We start from the raw sequence: 21,037 nt of genomic DNA, 5'->3' as shown, positions 1-21,037 counted from the left end.
GCTGACCTGCTGGTAACGATCTGACCTCTTTCCCTTAATTAAGAGAGCGGCCCCGGTTGGGGTGATCATCATTATGGTGGCTCCTCGCTGGTGCTGAGCTGCACAGGCAGGCAGACGGACACGTAGCCTGCCTGTGTGTGGGGATGGGGATGGGGCAGCTTTCTGAGCAAGGGTGTTTTAACAGGGGTTGTGAGAGCCTACATAGACCTCTGGCAGCACTGGGTGGCCTCTTTATCCCAGGAGGGCATTAAAGGCAATCCCAGAGGGGAAAATGCCAAGACAGGGGGGTTAGGGAGTCATGAAAGGGACTGAGGGGGAAGGGAGGCAGAGAAGATGTTTGCTGAGGGCCTAATTAGCACGAGTGAAAAAATGATAATAGGGTGGAGATAGACTGGGAAGGAAGGGAGAGCTGTGTGTATGGAGAGACCAGCTGGTGGAGAGAAACCAGATGAAAGGGAAGGAAACAGAAGCGGGAGAGGAGCAGGGATGGGAAAATGGGAGGTGGGAGGCAGAGAGAGAAGGCAGGAGGATTAGTTATTTTGAGGGACTTTTTCAGCTGAACAAAATTAAGGTTAGGGGAAAGGGAATCTGTGGAAAGTAAAAAAGGAGACATGAACTGAGGGAGGAAGACTTGTGTTTTAATATTTCTCCTCTCCTGGGAGAGGAGAAAATGGTTTCAGGATAGCTGTGTGTTTGGTTACACTGAGGAAAAAACCTGAATAGTCAAAGCAGGAAAAGGAACAGAAAAAGAGCAAAGGAACAGAAAAAACTATCGAGGTGTTTATTGCAGAGAGACTGCAATTGAATTTTCTTTTTCCTACTACAAAGGATAAAAGTGGACTCACCTCCCCTTCTCTCTCTGGAGTAATCCTGGGGTGGCTGTTTTGCTGTTTCTCTGTTGATTATGCTACTGTCAGGTTATATCCATGCTGTGCACATGTGAGCAGAACTTTTCCATGGAGCTGTTTTCCATTCCCAGGCCTGTCCCAGGGGCTTCTCCTGCAGGGCTGGGTGTGGGCACTGGCTGTGCCTGGGTCTGCAGCCACAACACCGGGCACAGGGCTCAGAAAGCTGTGTTGTGGGGGAGGTGCTCTCCCTCGTCAGCTGCACCCCAAGGAGCTAAACCTCTGTGGCAGCCTCTCCTGCTCCATCTCCCATCATGTGAGAGCTCAGTTTTAATTAATGAGCAATAAACTTTTTCACCTGCCCTTTGGAGTCACCGGTGTTGAACTATGATGGTGTGCAGTGCTGAGCCCCTGCATGTAGCTTCTTATCATACCACAGAGCTGGGAAAGAAATGCAAACAGGAGAAGAGCCCAAACCATGGGGATGTGGCTGTGGTGGGGCCAGGTAGGTCTCTCCTGTCTGTTGGTTTCTTTCTGCAATACCCATCCTCTGTGATTCTGGTTACATGGGTGTAATCATGTCTAGAGGTCTCAGTTCCTGTTCTTCCCAGTTTGTACAGCAGTACTGGTGTGCTGCCTACAAGTTATAGGCAGAGGAAACTTGGGTCTGATTCAAGAAAAACTTGTTACTGCCTGGGCAGTACAGGCTCTGCTCATAGCTGATGACTGGGCACATGCAAAACAGCACTGGTATCCAGGAAACTAGACTGTAGGAATTTTTTGGTGTGTGTGGTTTTTTGCAGCTTCAGTTTCTGTATGTGAATTTCTGACAGACCTGGTGAAAACGTTCAACAGCTTCCACATCACTTAAAACACACCCCTATCCCCATTTCCTCACTGTAATAGGGCATTTGGTAAAATAGAATGAGAACTATCCATGTAGTCTATCAAAGGTGCTTGTGGAAAGGGCCCTTCTCTGAAGCATAAATAATTTTGCATTTTAATGCACTTCTGGATAGCTTTTGGTTCTGTGTGAGGGGAGAAAATGTCTGTTAAGCGGAAATCATTATCAAAATAATGACACCATAATACAGGTCCGAATCCCGTTCCTTGTCACCACCCAAGTAATCATGCCAGACCAAGTGCAACCAGAAGTGAACTGCCATTCCTATAGGAATGTCTAAATCAACTGTAGTGGTGGTGTAAATCAGGAGTGACTCCAAAAATCAAAGCATCACCCTTCCTTTTATGTCCTTCATGGGGAAGGCACACTATGAACTGTGAGGTCAGGGATATGAGTACATCGTGGTCCTACACACACCAGCACCCTGGGCAGGACTCCACAGCCAAGGGGGAATCACTCCTGGGCACTATGTGTCCCCAGGAAGACAGCGGAGGGGGATCCTCCTGCCTTTGCAGCTGGCCTACAGCAAAGGGATGCTGTTTTGTTACCCATGTTCCTTGCCCTTGATGCTAAATATACACCATTGTGCAAATATGGCTGTGCCTTTGATGGGGTAAGGGAAAATCCAGGACTGGGCAAAGCAGAAAGCAAGGTGATCCCAGATGAGTAGAGTAAATCCTTATGAGAAAATCCTCCTTAGATGGGCATCTCTGCGGTAATATAACTGCACTTCAGGCAAAAGCCACATCTGATTTGGCAAGAGAAAAAGGCAATGAAAAAGTGAAACTTTTCTTGTTTATTTTTCTTAGCTTTACAGCTCATAAGTGGAGTGACTGGGTTTCTTCAACAAAAAAACACAGAAATTCAATGACATTGAAACGGCTGAAAGGTAAGGAAAAATAAAACTGAACAGTTTCCTGTTTTTCTAAAAATTTCAAACACCACTTTATTTCAAACTTTTCTTCTTTTTTTACTCAATTTTTATTAATTTTAATTAAAAACCTGAATTCCATGGTTCGGCACCAAACCAAGTATTTAATTTCACACCAAACTGAAGTGCCAGTAGAAATAATAATCATATAAATAGCCATTTTCATAATACAAAGAAAGGAACATGTTGAGGCTGGAGACTTTGTTTGGAAGGGGAGACTCATTGGGACCCTGGTGACAGCAGCAAGAACAAGTGCAGAGAGTGGTCTGTCCCTTTCATTGACAGAGTAAGATCATACAGTCAAATCAGACAGTCACTGGCCTTACAGACAGTGGAGCCCTTCTGGGATGGAATAAGGAAACTACAGTCCCTCCATTTCTGCCTTTAACCGCAGTTTGAGGCTATGGATCACAATGTTCCCCTCTCTTCTCTCCTTTCAGTTATAGGAGGCCAAAGCGAGTTTGCTTGGTAAAAAACCCTCACAAACCAAAGCCTCAGAAAAAAATACCAAACTCCCTACTACAGCCAAATTAGGTATGTTTTATAGGGTGACATTTCGAGGGAAGCAAACATCATGAGAGAGAGCAAGCACAGAGAGAGCTGTACGTGATGTGGGATAAACTGAAACCATAGCAGGTTGGGGTGGTTTAACTGTTTAGCAGCCAGCGGGCAGATGCAGAAGGGTGGGAGGATGTGAGGATGTAGATACAGTCCTGCTGCCCTTCAGGATCGAACCTGCGATCAGACTGACCAGCAGGGGGGTTCCCGACCTCCGCTCCCCGGGCTGCCTTGCCCTCGGCTCTGCCCGTTTGTTTCACTTTTGAGGGTTTTGTTTCCTGTCCTGTGGTGGATGGGTTTGCAGGCAGCGCTTCCTCTCAGGCATCAGTTGTGGACCACAAAGCGAGCCAGATCAATGGTCCCACTGCTGTGACATCCTTTCGATCAGTGCAGGGACACGGTGGCCAGGTCCCGCTGTCATATGAGCTGCCCTTGGCTTCAGGGATCAAACTGAGCCAGGCTTGGCCCCTCTTGGAAGCGACAAGGTTTTCTATAGCATCCTGTTATTGGCAACTTCTCCTTTGTGTCAGACACAGACAAAAGACTTGTTGGGTTTCCTCTGCCTGAGGAGAAGCAGCTGTAGATGCCTCCCCTATGCAAATGCGCGCAGCCAGGCAAAGAGCACAGCCACCCATGGGTGTCAGGGTTCCCTCGGGGGTCTCCAAAGATGTCTCCAGTTTTCTGGTCACAAATCATTGTAATAAAAATGCACTTGCTTCCCTCTTCCCCTCCACCTCCAGAATGAAAAGAATGTGTAAAGGCAAAACCACACAACTTCCAAGTTCTCTTCTTGGTCCCATCTTGGTGTTGGGGGAGTGCTTCCCCATCTGTTTTATAACTAAAGGCTGAAGGATTATGTTCAGCCTTTCACTATCCAGTTCTCTTTCTCCACTCCTTCAGACAGTGTCACTCTGAGAGAAACCTGATGGAGGTGACTTGGCCCTATTCTGTGCTCTGGCTCTGAGAGCTGGTGCTTGGCAGCTTGCCCACCGCAAGCTGCTGGTCGGGCACGAACTTTCTCAAGCACTGTATCAATAAAAATGGATATATAGATTGTCCCCGGCCTTGTAATGGAAAAAAAAAATATTTTCACTGCACTGATAATTTTTATTTTTGTTCTTACCTTTGCAAGCACACGCGGGGAGTGTGACAGGACGGAGACTGCACGGGGAGGTGCAGATGTTAAACTGCTCAAAATAGTGATACTTTCACCATTTTGATCAAAAGCATTCTTTCGTGAGGAAAAGATTCTCTAAGTGAGGAAAATATTAGGATCAGCTTGAAGCACAGAGCAGCTTTACATTTCATTTTGCCCCTGAGGCCAATTTAGATATCAGCTGCCCCCCACAGCAGAAGCATGCCTGGCACAGCTCTGGCACAGCTGAGCCCCCTGGCAGGGCAGGTGTCAGAGGCCACCAGCCCCACCACTGCTCTGCCCCTTCCTGCTATCAGAAGGTGCTAGCATGTTCTGGTAATCCATTACTGTTTGATGTAATTGAGGAAAAATGCTGTATTTATCTTTTGCTCATCTTAACTCAGTTTGAAGAAAAGGCTCTGCTCTTGTAGCTTGAGGAAAACGCTGTCCAGAGAAGTTAACAATAGAGGATGTTTATACAGGAATGGAGCTTCCCAAGGAGGGAGCTGGGTGGAGGAGATGTCTCCTCTAGCTGTCATTCTAATTTCCTGTTTTTAAGTGATTGGTTTCAGCCTTTCAAGAGGGATGTGTGTTGGATGTGTGCTTTGCCATTGTGGCGGTGTGAAATGAATAAACTGATGCCTCCAGCCCCACTCGTGGAGGCCCTCGTGGCTCAGAAGCCCAACATCTGCCATGGGTTGGGTGGTCCTGTCTTTGGAAAACAGCTGCTGGCCAGAGGGCCCCTTCAGATTAACAATGGGAGGGGTATACCACTGACATGAGAGACTTGTTCTACCTCCAGTGCTGCCCAGTATGGTACGTGCCCCACAGGAGTTATAGGGCAGCTGGTGTGGTTATTCCATAGGCTCCTGAACCTTATTCCTGCCCACACCATCACAGAGGTTACACCCAGCCCAGTAGCAGCACTCAAACCTCTTATGGGTCTCCAGTGGTGTCATGTCAACCTGCTAGACAGGATGGAAAAAGACATGCCGGCCATCTTCTGGAGGTAGGGGCTGGAATAGTGTTGTTTTGACTGCAGATGCCAAGCCAAATTCATGCATCAGCACAACCTCTTTCCCTATCCTGAAAGCCTGAGAGAAATTGTTCCATCACTCTTCTGCAGAAGTCACCTTGGAGAGGTGGGGACTGAAGCAGTGTTGAGGCACAATTACCTGTGTGAGGACACCAGCAACAGCTTGGAAGATAGGTGGGAGCCAGTAGACTGGAAAGGTCATTCCTGCTGCCCATGGTGCCAGAATGAGGTTGGAAATATTGATGGACAGGGAATGTTTGTACCAGTGAGGGCTGCATTATAAAGGGGCTAGCAGATGGATGCTTAACATAAAGGATTATCCAGTGCTGACCTGCACCGTAGGCAGCCCTTGAGAGGGTGGGCATGGGGTGCCAGGCAGCTCCCCATTTGTCTCAAGTGAAGCCATTATTCTAGTTGGACTCTATAATAAGATGTGGGGTTTGCTGTGTTAGTGGGAATGGGATCAGAAATATCTATATAGGAGGCACTGCACACAAACAAAAGTAATTCACCAGTTTTTCATGATTTGACTAATATTTCTGAGAAAAAAAAGGGCTCCTGATGGTGATGCTTATTTAAAATTTCTGCTAGGTAGCTGCATCCTGCCGTGTCCTGCCCTGACCCTACATCGTTTTCAGCTGTCACCAGCTGTCCCTGCTCTCGCCTTGTGAGCTGTGTGAAACAAAACAAAAGTAAGTACAGCGTGAAAGTGTGAATGGCCTGTGCTGCAGCCCACCCTCTGGCTCCCTCCAGGAACAGAGGCTGGGAGTCAGCAGCTCTGGAGACATGCCCAGTGCCAGCTCCAGGAGAGACAACCTGCTCCGCACACCAGCAAAAAACCCGCCTGGTTGAGGGGCACCAGGCTCCTGGCACTCGCTGAAGCAGGCAGGGTGGGGTGGGGGCACAGAAAGGTAAAGTCTTTTTGTGATCTCTTTGTGGTGTCCAAATGGATGGACTTGGGCTTCTGGGCAAGCAGTGCCTGCTGAGCACTCTACTTTCCTCTTCCCAGTGCAGCAAGGGAATGGGGAAGCTCTTCCTAAACTTTCTCATGTGATGCATCAGAAAGTCTGTTGATGCTGCTCAACCTGGATCTCAGACAAGCTGCTCAAAGTCTGGGCCCGGCTGACTGCAAAAAGTGTTGCCCAGCTTTTGTTCCCTTGGCTTTCCTTTCCTTTTTGGTTTCCCCTCTTTTTTTTTTTTTTTTTTTTTTTTTTTTTTTGGTGTGTGCGTGTGGGGTTTTTTGTTGTTTGGATTTTGTTTTTGTTTTTTGTTTTGTTTTTTGTTTTATACTGGGTAAAAGGAGCATTTGAATCCCCAGCAAAGATAGATTTTTAGCAACACATAACATATCCACGGCTCTCCTGCAGTCGGAAGAGGCCAGCAGAAGGACTGTGCTGAACTGCAGTGACTTGGGGGGGGGGCTTTATTATCCCTGTACACCAACGTTGGAGCTGACAGCCTGCAGCCAGCAAGAGCAACCACATGTCCTCCTGGCTGCTGCCACAGACTCATGCTCCCCGGACTCATGCTCCCTCTGCCTTCTCCTCTCTGTCAGACATGGGTCTCTGTCTGTGTATATATGTATTTATATATGTGTATATATGTATTTATCATAATGAGTGACAGAAGAAACATTAGGTGTACCTTTGGGTGTCTGTTTTTTTTGGCACGGTGATCATTTGACCTCTCTTTGCTCTGCAAGGAGAGGAAGTTGACTGAATGTTTATTACATTTGGTAGATTACATATGCTCATCCACAGCATGTGTTTACAACGAATTTATAGATCCCTATAAAGGGGCTTTCAGGTATTATATTTAATTAATGTGGCAGAAATTATATCATTGTAATAACTGCCTGGCCTTTAGAGGTAAAACTCAGAGCCAAGGATTCCCAGATGAATCATCTCTGATAAGAACCAGAAATGACACAGGCCATATATTGTATGGTGAATTTGTTTGGATTGGTACCTTTAGGGTATTCAGCCTTGCCAAGTCTCTGCGGTGCTGACACAGTTTATTACACATTTTCATTTATTAAGAGATTATTTGACTGCAGTTTGTTGTTTTATTGTACAGCAGGTGATAATTTTACACTAAATTAACTGTAACATCTCTGTTAGGAACAGGCCGAAGAGGCTTCTTGCTACGATGCTAAATACTAAGTAATGGCTTTTATTCATCAAGGGAGTAATTTACTGCCATGTGCAGGGCCTGAATAAGACTCTCCACCAACCTGTTATTAGACTGTGCATGTTCATGTTAGGGTTAATGGTCTTGTGCCAGTGCAGGCTGCCTCTTAAAAACAGATATCTGTGCTAACATTGCATAGCTTGCTACTTTCAGGCTTGACTGAAAAATGGTTTGAGGCAACCAAATCTGCATGTAGGCAGAGGAATGGCCACCAAGGTCTGGAGGTGGGTGGTGCTCATCATGTCAGCCCACAAGCTCGGATTTTATCATCAGAAGAGGATGGGTAGGCAAAAAAGTGAAAGCTCCTTACACAGTTTGACTCTTCAGGAAAATAAAAAGATGTTGTTTCCATTCCTGGCTTAAATATTTGTTTTTTCAACCAAAGAAATAACTCTACCAGAAAATAATTTTCAAACCCTTTATGAAAACAAAGGAAAAATTAGCAACAATAACCATCCCTCTTTTCCCACAGAAATTAATAACTTTTGAAGGAAAAATATTTATTCAAAAGCCCTTTTTTCCATTTAAAATAGATTACAGATGAAAATAATTTGCCTATCCTTTAATGAAGTCCATTATACCAGACTAGTTTCATAGTCTGTCTCGCACAGATACCATTGAGTTAAGCTTTGTGTTGGGAGATGGGAATTCCACACCAAATTGAATTGGAGACTGAAGCAGGAACAATTATGGCTGCAAATTATTAAAGCTTTGCTATATTGGAAATTCACAGCATGCTTATAGCAGTAACTTACTATTAAGAAGAACCATACTACAAAGCTAAAAAATACAGAAAAAATCAGAACCATATTGCTTTGATCACAATTCCATGTTTAAAGAAACTAATCATTGGCAAAATAATCCCCTTCCCAGCCGCGCCATGGATTAGCTTTGGTTAATGTTAACGTTTCCTTTATATGGGACACATCAAGGGAAAAATTATCAAATAAAATCTAGGGCTGTCTAAGTAATTCACAGTAAATAATGTACTCAGGGGAACCCCCTGACACACACACACTCTTTCTCACTTATGATTTTTCTGCGATCCAGCTCTGACTTTCAGGGAGCGATAACTTCCCGAGCGGGTGGCTGTGAGTCACACACATCTGCTCTGACTGGACGAGCAGATGAAGTGTTATATTTCTAGCTGCTGAAAGGATGATCAGAGCTCCTAAATTAGGTGTCCAGTGTAAAGTTTTTTATGATTAGTTATTCCAAATTGTCTTCTGGGGAATATTTTCTAGGGCTTCTTTTAAAAATTTGCTGCTCAAAGATAGTTCTGCAGCAAGCTTGTTAGCTGGAGTGCTCATGGAAAGCTGCTCCCAAAGCAATGTGCATCCACATGCTGAGAATATGAAATAATATTCCTAACTACTTCTTTGCAGTATTCCCTAGATCTAAAAGCAATGAATGGGTGTGTCCATTCTATTTATTTTTGTTATTATTAACAAAATTAACAAAATAAATTCTATTTATTTTGTTATTGTTATTACCTTTAGGTGAGGGAATATGAGACTATATAAATGAATGTTGTCTTGTTGCCTTTTGGGAATGACCTTTGATTTCTGCCCCCCCCCCCACCCCAGTTTTTTGGAGTCCCTGTTTTCTCTGAAGGGAACGTACAGCAAGTTTCCAGCTTGTCCTTAATGTGGGATGTTGGGTTTTTTTCAAGAGCAGGAGCAATATCAGCCTATGAAACAAAACTCTCCTGGGCCCCAGGCCTGGGAGTTAAGTGTTTGTGAGTGGAAGGTTCTGCCTGTGCATCCCAGCTCAGGTGTGAACATTTGAGGAAAAAAACCTGCACACTTGGGAGCAGAGGGGGTGCATGGCACCCTATGGACACCACAGACACACCTGCACAGAAGGTACACGAGAATGAATCCTTTGCTGGACAGCTACAAAAGCTGCTGCTCCTAAAGCCACCAGCAAAAAGATGAGCAAATCTGGGAATGAACTGAGATTCAAACAAATCTTTTGTGTATATTCATAATATTTTTTTGTGTGTAGTAGAGAATTTAAATGCAATCAATCCTTCAAAGGAAGTTTCAGTGGATGCGGTTTTAGAGGGATGTGGTCATGCACCTGGACTGGAACCTGCAGGTCCCATCTGCCCTTGCCTCTGCACTATCCCAGTGATGTACATCTCTGTGGTTTTTAGCTGGCACACAACAGCAAAACATGAGCTTGTAAAGCTCTGAGAGATCCCTAAGTGAGGGCTATTCTACAAGGGCCCCTGGAGATTATGAAGTCCTGTTGTGTTCAGAGAGGATTGCAAACAGGGAGGTGAGCTGGCATGAGTGACAAGAACATCAACTAGATCATATCTATTTTTAACATCCAGCAAAATTATTAAAACCACTACTGGAGGACTAAAACCCTCCTAGAAGGACAGGGCATTGCGGGACATCCCATACAAAGTGATGCTTGGAGGTTGCACCACAGAATATGTCATTACACCACATTTCTACCCATCTAGAATCCCTGTAGCCTGTTCAAAGAACTGTAAGTAAAAGCTGAGCTGCTGATAACCACTTTACAAATGAAAACCCTGATTTTATTTGATGGTGAAAGACGTAAGAAGAAAATAGGGGGAAAAACACAGAGCAGAATAAATTTTATTAGTAGAGTAGATGTGGCAGAATAATTACAGTTTCTGGGAGAGTGTTGGAAATGGCATAAGAAGGCTGGAAAAGAAATAGCAGCTTAAAATTTGATTGTCTGTCTGTTTGGGGTGATAGTAAAGTCAAGAGTGCCATTTCCAGTCTAAAATCCCTATATCCAATACTAAAGAGCATTAGAGCCTAAATAAGGATTTGAATACAAATGTCTTCAACTCCGTCTCACCACAAAATTAAAGGATCTGTTCCAGGAAATACAGTGTCTGCATGAAGAGACCCCCTTAGACCTATGCCTTTGAAGCTTAAGTTTTAATTTGGGATTAAAAAAAAAAAAAGTTGCACAAGGCCCTGCAGAAGTCTGACACACTATCCTAAAAGAGATCTTGTGCCACTGCCAGCTCGAGCAGAGCTGGGCTGGGGGTTCTTGCCACTTGCATGCCTTGTAGAGGGAACACTGCCCACGGTGATGCTGCTGATGCGAGAGTGATTCAGCAGTGAACATGGAAAGAAATTCTGAATCCCAGAGAGAAGCGCTGAATCCAGGACATGCAGGATGGCACAGAGGCTGGTTGAGCCCTGCTAATGCTGGTTTTAAAGCCAGACACACATGGTTTGGGCTAAGGATGGCCCCCTCTGTACAAATGCATTGCAGATTATGGATGATGTAGGCTTTGCATGGGTAATTTTTTCTTTTTCATCTCAGCATAAGGCAGCCCAGGAGACACCATCATGTATGACGTGAGCATTTTTCTTGTGCTCTGTGTTTCATTTAATCGAAAGAGCTTTCTTAGCAGCCCAGATACACGGGGTGACCACTTCTACTATTCTCAGCATTTTGCAACACTATTATTTTGCCTGTCCTCTTTTATGTGCAGGCTTCAGTGCACTTGGAAGCACCAACCACAGCTCACTGAATTCGAGACATCTGATCTGGGATAAAATAAGACAGTGATGCTTGGTGATGATAGAGCTGGCAGTGGGGTCATCTTCAACAGGCACCCCTGAGTGGCCCTATCCAACAAGATGCCTCAGTGCTGGAAGTCCCAGTGCTGTGTCCCAGCAGCAGGGATGGCAGAGTCCAGGGATGCAGGGCATGCTGCCAGCTGGGCTGCTGGGAGCTGAGGTTGGCCCACAGCTCCAGTGCTGGGCCATCTGGTGTCAGAATTTGTGGCCTCTGCAGTGTTCTCCCCAGGTTGATGTCACAGACTCAGAAGCTGCAGGAGGCTCTGCCTCAGGGTGACAGTGGGGATTCGCTGCCCAGCCTCACTGATGCTCTGCCCACTGCCCAGCTGCTCTGCAAGCAGTCTTGAGATTGGGTTTTGGTTTTACTTGTTCCATTACATAAAATATTCAAATTTGAAAAAAAGACCACAAGCCATAAAAATTACAAATACCTAAAGATATTTTCAGATAACAACATTTCCCTTTTGCTCCTGCTGGACATGGTCTCTGCCCTTTCAGCTCGCAGTGCAGCAGTTTCCATTTCGAGGTGTGATGTTCTCAGGTCAGACCTGGACACAGGAACCTACCCAAAATAGGGGTGTCCTAAGCCTGGTTCATGAACCACTTGCAAGCTCCCCTCAAAGGTAAGCATATGCAAATTCACTGTTTGTACTCCTTGTCTTTCTGGAGCTTGTTGTGCAACGAAAGATTGGTTTCTGAGTGATCCCACTGTGAATCCAAGTCCTGCAGGGAGACATGCCAATATGAACCATATTAGTAAAAAGATCTAGTAAAGGGCTCAGCATTTAACCAGTGAGAAAATTTGTGCACCACAGCTCAGCTTGGGCTTGGAGGGCAAGGAAACCTTCGGTGAGGGGCTACTGGGGGCAGACGAGGGTTAATTTTTTCACCTGGAAGAGCTGCATCTTCCTGAAGAGGGAATAGCCTCTGAATCTCTCCTGTGAGCTCTGGAAAACATTTTGAAAAATTTTTTCTTCTCATATAAAGAACTCATTAAGTTTTCTGTTCCTCTGAGTGCCCGTGCCTCCCATTCCCAGAGGCATAATATTGAGCCTAATCACCAACTAGAACAACTGAGGCCTTTATTTTGGTGTAAAGCTGCATGAAAAAAGAAAAGTCCCCTGTGTATGCAGCTGTAACACTGGCATAACTGTAAGAAATATGGAGAAACTCACAACTGATTTCCAAATCTGCGTCTTCCTTTTTCCTATAATGAGTGTGATGCATAATTTACACAGGCAAGAAAACCTACAGAGCTGATTATTTTTTTTCTTTCTGTTTGTTTTCATTCAGTTGCAGAAGGGCTGGAACTGCAGAAAGCTGAGATAAGAGCCCTACCCCTTCCTTGGCACGATGAACACGATATGAAGGATGAAGAGGAACTCAAGGTACAACCATGAGCACTCGGGTCTTTCCCGCAGCTATCAAAACCAAATATGTCTCGTCTGTTTCCTGTCTTGAAAAGAAGGAGCATGAGAGCCATGGTGTGAAACACTCAGTGATGTTGGGGGCAATCACAGCCTCAGCCATTGAGACACTTGCCCACACCCACGACTGTGGCAATAAACTGCTGACTACAACCAATATCATAAAAATTCCTCCCTGGATGCCATAGACACGTCGACAGTTTTGCATATGTTGAAAACTCTCTGGCTAATGACATATTTCCTCCTTGGGCTGACTCATGAGCTGCTTCTCCTGGTTGCTATGAAAGTTGGAAGCACTTTAACACTGCCTGCTGCAAGTACATTTCATGAAAAGAGAGGAAAATCTCTGTATTATTTCTGGATGCACAGATTTGACCCTTTCACTTTTGCAGTCAGTAAGCTTTGCCACTTTGACACTTATTAAATAGCCTGTTAGTGGCAGAAGCAACGACAACAAAATTTGTGTATATAATTTAAAGCAAACAATCTCTGCTGTTAATCCAGCCTTCGAGGTCTGAAATAAACAACCACATTTCAAGGGAATGCTACTGAGAAAAGGAAAGGTCTGTTGGGTGCTACTTGCTTTTAAACATTGAGACAAAATATTTAACAGCCTAAAAGCTCTAAGCCCTGCATTGGTATGGGGAGATAACAGCTCCATTAGTTAGATGATCAAATATTACTTTATTAGTATATTCTTGCATTGGTCTGGGATAGCTTGTGCTTGTTTATGAGACATGTGACTCTCTTCTTTTGAGGTTATTTAATGTAATTGTCATAATTCTCTAATCCACATATTTGCATCAATGTTGTGTGTTGATTATGACCTGGTTCAGGGTATTTATCTGTGCTCATTTTCAGTAGCTCTCAGGGAAAGAATAAAAGGTCTTTTCATGATGTTCAGGTCTGCCACCATGTCAAACCTTGATTTCTGTCCCTCATGAGGAGAGGTGAGGCTCATGAGTCTGTGTACTTGAGCTCATTCCAAGTTAGCACCATGCCAGCACATGTGCAGAGGGAAAAGTGAGAGAAAAGAGGCTGAATAAAGCCTTTGGGGCTGCTGACAGACAGACCAGCAGCCAACCTAGCTCCCTTGCCACTGACTCCTGAGCAGGGGCAGTTTATATGGGGATGGACAATATCTTCCACTGTGTCTGCTTGCCCCGACCCCATGGCAGTTAAATCATCTGCGAGCTGTGATGGCCAGAGCTTACAGCCTGGGGGTTTAAGGGAAACTAAAATCACTGCTAATTCACCTTGAAAAGTGGGCTGTAGGCAGAATGCTCGGGGGTGCAACAAGAGCCAGAGCAGGGAGCCAAGTGATGGTGTCAGAGCTCTGCCAGCAGAAGTTACCCGGCCCTTGAGCCAGCGCCAGGCTGGCTTACGGGGACTTGGGCTGCCCAGGTTGAAATCACCAGTGGATTTAAATCAGTCCTAGCATTTCACAACACAACTTCTCCCTGTAGCTCTCTATGCAGGGCCCATACATATTTGTATATCTTACAGCTCCTTCACAGCCTGCAGTACTTTTAACATAATATACATATGTTTATCTCAAAGCAGGATAGACACCAATTAACACTGCTCATTAATGAGGGCACAATCAACTTGCATAACCTTGAACCACTGAGTGCACACAGTGATGTATGAATGAGAGGTTAACTGCAGATGACAGCTCATTTCTTTTTGCTCTTCTGCCCAGAACATCCTGCCAATACACATATTACAAATAACATGTTCTTGCGATGGTAATGGGGGGGGCATTTCAGAAGCCAGCATGGCTTCTTTGTTTTAGGAGTTATTACATGACATTTGGGGTTTCTGGCTTAATACCATCTATTACCTTTGCTGTTTTCCCCCCCAGGATCTCCTCTGCTGGTACCCTTGACTGCAACCCAGTTCTGCTTTCTGAATTAGAAAGTTGAATGTGAAACGGATTAACATAAAAACCTACAGAAAAGGGCAAGTGGCATTTCTGACGTGCCTGAGACACCCGTGCCCACGTGACTCACAGTTCATGACTCGTGGAGTGATGCCATTCGTAAGTCATAATTCACCCACACACCCCATGTCAGACACTGCTTTTCCATGGAAAACGCTCAGCCAGCGATAAAGCTCCGTTAGCATCACGCTACCTCGGCTCTCACACAGATTATGCCACATCAGTGTTCTTTCTGTGGGGAATATATTTACTTGCTGTAAGGAGCCATCTAGTGAGGGTTTACTGCACATAAAATCAAAGTAACTGTTTCTTTACTGTTTCCAGGCAATACCAAAAGAAAAGGCACTAATTTTTTCCCCTCTTCCCCCCACTCCGTGTGCTCCTGCCATACTCGAGCCACGGCTAAAGCAAACAGCTTGAGCAGGTGAGGCTGTGTGGAGTGAATGCTCATTCCTCTGGCTATCCCTCTACAAAAGACAGGGAGCACATGTGCTCACCCTCGCTCAGCTCTGCTCTCGGGGGACCCATACAGAGCCAGGCACAGTCCCGGAGGACCTGCCTTATGTGCTGGCAAGAGTAAAAGTGAAGTGTGTGGGTGGAGAATATAAGGAAGGGCCATGCTAGGCAGAAGTGAAAGGCCTTAAACTTGGTCCCGTTTTAGTGTACAGGAAACTGAAGAGCAGAGCCAGCCAGTGAAGTGCCTTTTGTCACGCAGGCAGCGATGGCATAGCTGGGAACTTAATTTAATTGACAGAAGGCTGAGCCAGAGCCTCAGTCATCAAACAGATAGTGGCATTTGACTGGTGGGCACTTCTTGCTAGTTTGCTTTTTTTGTTTTGTTTTGTTTTTTAAAGAACAATTAACTTGTGCAGATAATGAGAGAGTAGAGTTGAGAGTGTCCGTGCACTGCAGAAATCTGAAGTTACTGCTCCTGGAGCATCAAAAGCACGGCTACATTGCAAATCCATCTTGTTAGGAATTGTACAGTCTGCAGAAAGGACCAAACACACTGAGTTAAATATTAACAAGACAGGGAAATGACAGTAGTTCTTCTGGTTAGAAGTAAGACTTCTAACTTCAGGTTAGAATTAGGATTTTGTGTTGTGCTGTGAAACTATACCCAGCGAGTGCAGCTGAGGGAAGGGATGGGGTGCTGGGGCAGCATCATCTGTTTTGGTTGTTGAATCAATCTCCAGACTAAAACAGAGCAGGCAGTGGGGTGTCCACCAAGGTGTGCCTGGGATGCTCCACAGCGGGTGACATGCTGGAGTCTCCATCGTGACATTCCCTGTGGAGCCTCCTCCAGCCCCTGCAAGCCTCCTGGGGTGGGAGTTTGCAAGCAGCTGTGCAGCATTTTGAGCAGCCTTATGCTGTGCTGGCACTGGAGTAATCTTCCCCATCTCCCAGCTATCTCCAGTGCTGGTTCTAAGGAGGCAGCTTTTCTGCCCCTCGATAACTCAGCTCTGTGCTCCCCCACGTTGTCCTCAGCCCAATTCCCCTTGGCACAACTGGCCAGCCCTCAATGGGAGAGCACTGAGGGACAGCTCCTCCAAAGGGCTGAAAAAAAATGGGCACCCTGGAGGAAAGAGACTCTGAGATGTTTGACACTGTGATACACAATAAACAGGACTGTCATTTTCCATAGCTACACTGCATATCAGGATAGGGAAAGTGATCCAACTTTCATAAACAAGCCTTTATTCTACAAAACCCAGACACTCTCTCATGTACTAGAAAATGCTCTGAATTATGAATGCCTGCCATTTTACAATAACTATTCCTTGCTTTTAATTTTTTGTCTTGAAAATGCAATTTATTTATTTATTTATTTATTTATTTTTACAGTGAGAAAATCCCTATTTTTAGTTGGTGGAAATTATTTGACTACATCAATGATTAATAGGTTTAATGTAATAGCTGCAATGGAAATTTAAAAAGCAAACACACCAAACAGAGCTAAATGGATTTGTTATAATGATTTCATTAGGGATTTTTAAAAGTTTGCCTTATACTTGCAGTTTGTTGCCAGAAAGAATTCGCTGAATTCAGTCAAAATGGTTTGTTCTTTGTCTGTCCGTGGTCACCATAGCTACCATTTCAATCTGTTAACATATGTGGTATTATTTTGTTCCTTTCTCCTAAACTCTGTTCACAGATGCTGTCAAGATTTTCCTTTGTACATATCTGATCGGTTCATGCCAGGTTTGGCTCCACGCCTTTTCAGAGGAGAGCCTCTATGATGAGGACAAGGTGGTCAGGCACTCGGTGCAGCAATGGAGACAAGATTAGAAGCTGGGGTGGGAGGTGGCTCCTACTCCACTAAGGCATGGGATCTGTGAGAAATACCTCAGGAACACATTGTCAGAGGTGTATCTTTTTTTCTGGAGAGATAGGTATTCCCTGGATGTGCTGTGGCAGCTCCTCAGCTGCCATAAATCAGTATAAATGCATTCATTTTAGTGGAGGTGTCGCGTCTGCTGGTAGTCAGGTCCTGTGATGTTGCTCATTACACAGGTTTTGGGTAAGGAGCCAAGAGATGAAGGGAGGCACGGCTACAACATTCTGAATAAATAAGTAATAAGATTGTACAGTCTCTATTCTCTTGCTTTTTCCAGTCTTAGAAAAGGTTCAGGTTGCCAGTGAGTACGGAAGTATATCCACCCTGTGCTATGGAGGGGATTGGAATATTTAGTGGAGATCAGATTATCCACATTTTGCATTTTAATTGGCATCAAGTGAGGGAAAAAGTCAGTTTTCTCTACTGCTGAATGTGAAGATGATTGAGATGGCTTCATTTTCTGTCCAGCTGTGAAGCAGGCAGGTAAATATATTGATGTACATATGCAGTACAGTTTATAGTGGTGAAGCCGTAAGAGAAATCAGATAGTCTGGAAAATATACAATTTTCTTTCACAACAAAGCACTCACAGTAGAGAGTAAAGTTAAGGCGAGTCTATATATTTATATTTTAATGGTATAAAAGCATTTGTTTAAAGCTCTGTGGCTGTGATTTTTCAGAGCCACTGAGCACCCTGCTCTCTGATTTCTTTTAACTGGAGATGTAGGTTTTCAGCAATTCTGGCAGCCAGGGCCTCTCTACTAATGCCTGCAGAGAATAGCTGGAGAAAGTGTGAGAAACATTATTGTAATGAGGGGCTAATTCTGCCTCTCCTTCCTGCCTCTCAGTGCAGATGAAAGAGTGCCTGCAAGTCATGTTATGTGCACAGGGAAAGGGAATTCTGATTACTGGCTCTGGCTCCCCAGGGGCAGGGATGCTCTCCTAGCACAACTCACAGTATGTCACATCTGCATTTCCAGTATAAGGCTCATTTTTAAGGACTCCTAGTTTGGCTATAAAAATTCACTTAGCATGCATGAATAGAAACCAAATTGACAAGATAGACCATAACTGCTCTGAAAGGGCCATTAGTTCCTGTCGTATGAAAAATCCACGTTTTAAAAAAGCGAGTGTTGTTCACATTTGCACAACAGGCTGTAACTATTCCTTGTAAGTCATTATAGCCTGTATGGAAATAATAATTTTCAAAATCACTATTGATACCACAGACATAGAAACAGCAGGAGGCAGATGCCTGTGCTTGATATTAATCCAGAGCCTTCCAGTGCCTCTGAGCAGATTGGGATCAGTTTAAACCCTCGATTTACAACATTGTAACTGAGAAAAAGTAGACCACAGAATAAAGATTTGGTCTAATGTCTGAGTTTGGTTTCTGGTGTCATCAGGTGAATTCCAGTGGTGCAGTGGCTGTGAGAGGGTACCAACAAGTTGTCTGTTGAGAAACAGCATCCATCCCCTGTGCTCAGTGCTGGTGTGGGGGGGAAATGCATCTGTCTTAGATGTGTTCAGGGTTTAATAAGGGAAAAAAACCCCTTGGGGCAGATAGGAATGTAGCTTTCTTTTTAATAATGATTTTAAGAGGTACTAGGTCATGTTGTTTTATAAAATTGTTTCTTTTGGTTCATGATTAGTTCCTCACTTGACACTAAATAGAGCTTTTATTGATTTTTTAATTGTCTTTTTTGGGTTTTCATGTGTCGCAGGTTTTCTTTAGACAAACACCAGTGAAGGACTAACCTTGATTTCTCTCTTCTCCCCCTGAGATAACTAGCATTTGAGATTTCCAGATTATATTTGGACTGAATGGAAGAGAAAGTGTACAATAAAAGGTTGGCACTAGAGTCCTGATGAGCTGTGCTGCCTTAGGGGTGTGTTCACAGAAACACTGGGCCTGAGCCTTCTACCGTTTTTTTTAACAAAGGGAATTTCCAGGGATTTCAGCAGAGTGATCTCCATGTATGTCAGAATGATGTGAAAGACAATTTTCTCCACTCCCACATACGTGTATGGACATACCAACCTGTACATTTTTACTCTGTTACAACAGTTTGCTTGGACCTACGACTATGAGTTTTGAGGGGAATTTCAGATTAATTCAAATAGTTCCCTTTCCCATAGGAATGCCAGTGGTCAGAGGCCCTTCAGGATACCCCTGGCTGCATTTCCCTAAGATCACCCTATGTCATGGGAAGAGATTGAGATGAATGGTGGAGTAAAGGGGGCTGTGTTGGCAGGACGTCAAACTGGGGTTTTTTTTGGTAGGATTTCAGGAGCAAGCAGCTGCCTCTCAACTGGACCTCTCTTCCTCATTGCTGAGATTACCCTGATAGCAGCAAGACATGAGGGGGACTGAGGGAGGCTTGGCTGAGGGACTTTGCTGCGATTGCAGCCCCGGGCACTATCGTGGGAGGGTGCTGGTAGGGAGCTGCCTGCCAGGTTGCAAAGGTAGGACACCTCTCTCTGAGCAGCCTTTTCTGCTTCCACCTCTGTTGCTGTGGACTGCAGCAACGTGGAAAGCTGCTCCCATCGAGAGGCTTGTATAGAGGAGTTTTCCTGCTGGATTCAGGTGATGTTTCTCATAGTTGGTCAGCCTTGCCATAGCAGCATCCTTCAAAGATAATGCCACAGAACTGCACAAGTAGCTGCTCCCGAGGAAAACTTCCCTCACTCAAAAAAAAAAAAAAAAAAGAAAAAAAGGTTGATTTAAAAACTGAAGTGCAAGGGATTGTATTCCTTGCAAACCTCTTGCAATGAATATCTACTGTTAAACCTCAATCTCTGTCCCGCTAGGTCTTGTGACAAAGAGCTCCGCAAAGGGATGTGCATTGCTTGTTCAAAATCACCAGTGAGGAAAATCATGTTATTTGACTCCCAATCACTCTAAAAATGATGGCAGCTGTCCCCTGCAATTCTGTCTCCCCTCACAGACTTCAGCACTGTGCCTCGCTGCTGAGATGGTGATGAAGGAGACGAGTGAAATGAAAGTTTATAAAAAGAGAGGAGTATCTTCCCAGATAAGTGCTGTGCCACCTGCAATCACCCCTACAATTAAGTGGTTCCCTAAAAGGAAATATTGTTTCTCCATTTGTTTTTTTAAGAAGCAATCTCTTCACACCACGTGTTTCTCTTCAAATATGGAGATTAACTTAAACACAGATCTGAGTGGGGCAAGCCCATCAGTTATCTGAGGCTTTCTACTCTGATTTTGCTGTGTGCCTTTTCCTCATCCTGAGGCAGGTAAAGGTCCCTGTCCCACCTCATTCAAAGTTTGTTTTTTGTGAGAAGGCACCAGCTATGGAGGGATTAGTACCACCAGAGACTAGCTCCTGTCTCACCTCCTCTCACTGCTGTCCCTTCCCACTTTCTCCTCCTGAGCTCTTCTCCGGGGCTGATCAGGGGTGCAGGATGGTGTTCAGAGAGGGGCTGCCCACTCTGGGTGCTGCCTGCCGAGGGTGCCCTGCTCTGGAGCCCTGCTGGCTGGGCAGCTGGGGGAGCTGAGGGGGAACAGGGCTCCTTGACAGTCTCAAATTTAATTAGCTGAGAGAAGCTCCCAGGAGGAAAGGGAGGAAGTGGAATCCTGTGACAGCAACACAGGGTGACAGGGAAAGCCATACACCCCAGGAGTCAAAACCCTGCTAAGGGGATGCACACGAGAGCACAGACAGATGGATGATTCCTATTCCCATCAGCTTCACAGGCTGTGAAATAGCTCCTAGCATGGACGCTGAAACAAAACCACTAGAGTCTGTGTCCATACTTTGCTGGGATACACAGCAAATTCTGCCTGTGCCAAGATGTCGTGTGTTTGTCCCACTGCTCTCCCTGGTGTCGTCAGCCTCTGCCTGTGCAGGATTTCAATCTCATCCTCTCCTTCCTCCCAGGGCCAGCCCTTAGTGCCTGCCCTCCGGATCAGCCTGGAGCTTTGCTTCAAGCCAAGACATGGTTTCCTGGGCTGCTGTGGCTCCCCTAGTCCTGCCGTGCTTACCCTGCAGCTGCCAGCATCCCTTTTCCTGCCTCCTGCTGCTGATCCAGCCCCAGCTGCCTCTCTGCACCCTCTCACTCCCACCATAGTTCCCCCCTCTATTTTTTCCGCTGGCCTCCCACTCACTACAGGATATGAGCCATTCTC

General features: G+C 45.1%; 1 long non-coding RNA gene across 3 annotated transcripts; it reads left to right on the top strand.

Annotated features, from left to right (window-relative positions):
* Positions 1–11,538: 11,538 nt before the first annotated feature.
* LOC113993032 lies at positions 11,539–20,013 on the top strand. Of its 3 annotated transcripts, none has more exons than XR_003542455.2 (4): positions 11,539–11,803; positions 12,474–12,568; positions 14,472–14,648; positions 19,836–20,013. It is a non-coding gene; the product is annotated as an uncharacterized LOC113993032 (long non-coding RNA). The 3 variants fall into 3 exon arrangements; XR_005563488.1 differs by lacking the exon at positions 19,836–20,013 and adding an exon at positions 19,699–19,821; XR_005563489.1 differs by lacking the exon at positions 19,836–20,013 and adding an exon at positions 16,705–17,048.
* The last annotated feature ends 1,024 nt before the right edge of the window (positions 20,014–21,037 follow it).

This window comes from Pipra filicauda, unplaced genomic scaffold (genome assembly GCF_003945595.2).
Source record: "Pipra filicauda isolate LSUMZ 115617 unplaced genomic scaffold, ASM394559v2 scaffold212_size3012638_pilon, whole genome shotgun sequence".
In the NCBI taxonomy this organism is placed as follows: domain Eukaryota; kingdom Metazoa; phylum Chordata; class Aves; order Passeriformes; family Pipridae; genus Pipra; species Pipra filicauda.
The sequence above is the reverse complement of the archived record's forward strand: the minus strand, read 5'-3'. Positions and strand labels throughout refer to the sequence as shown.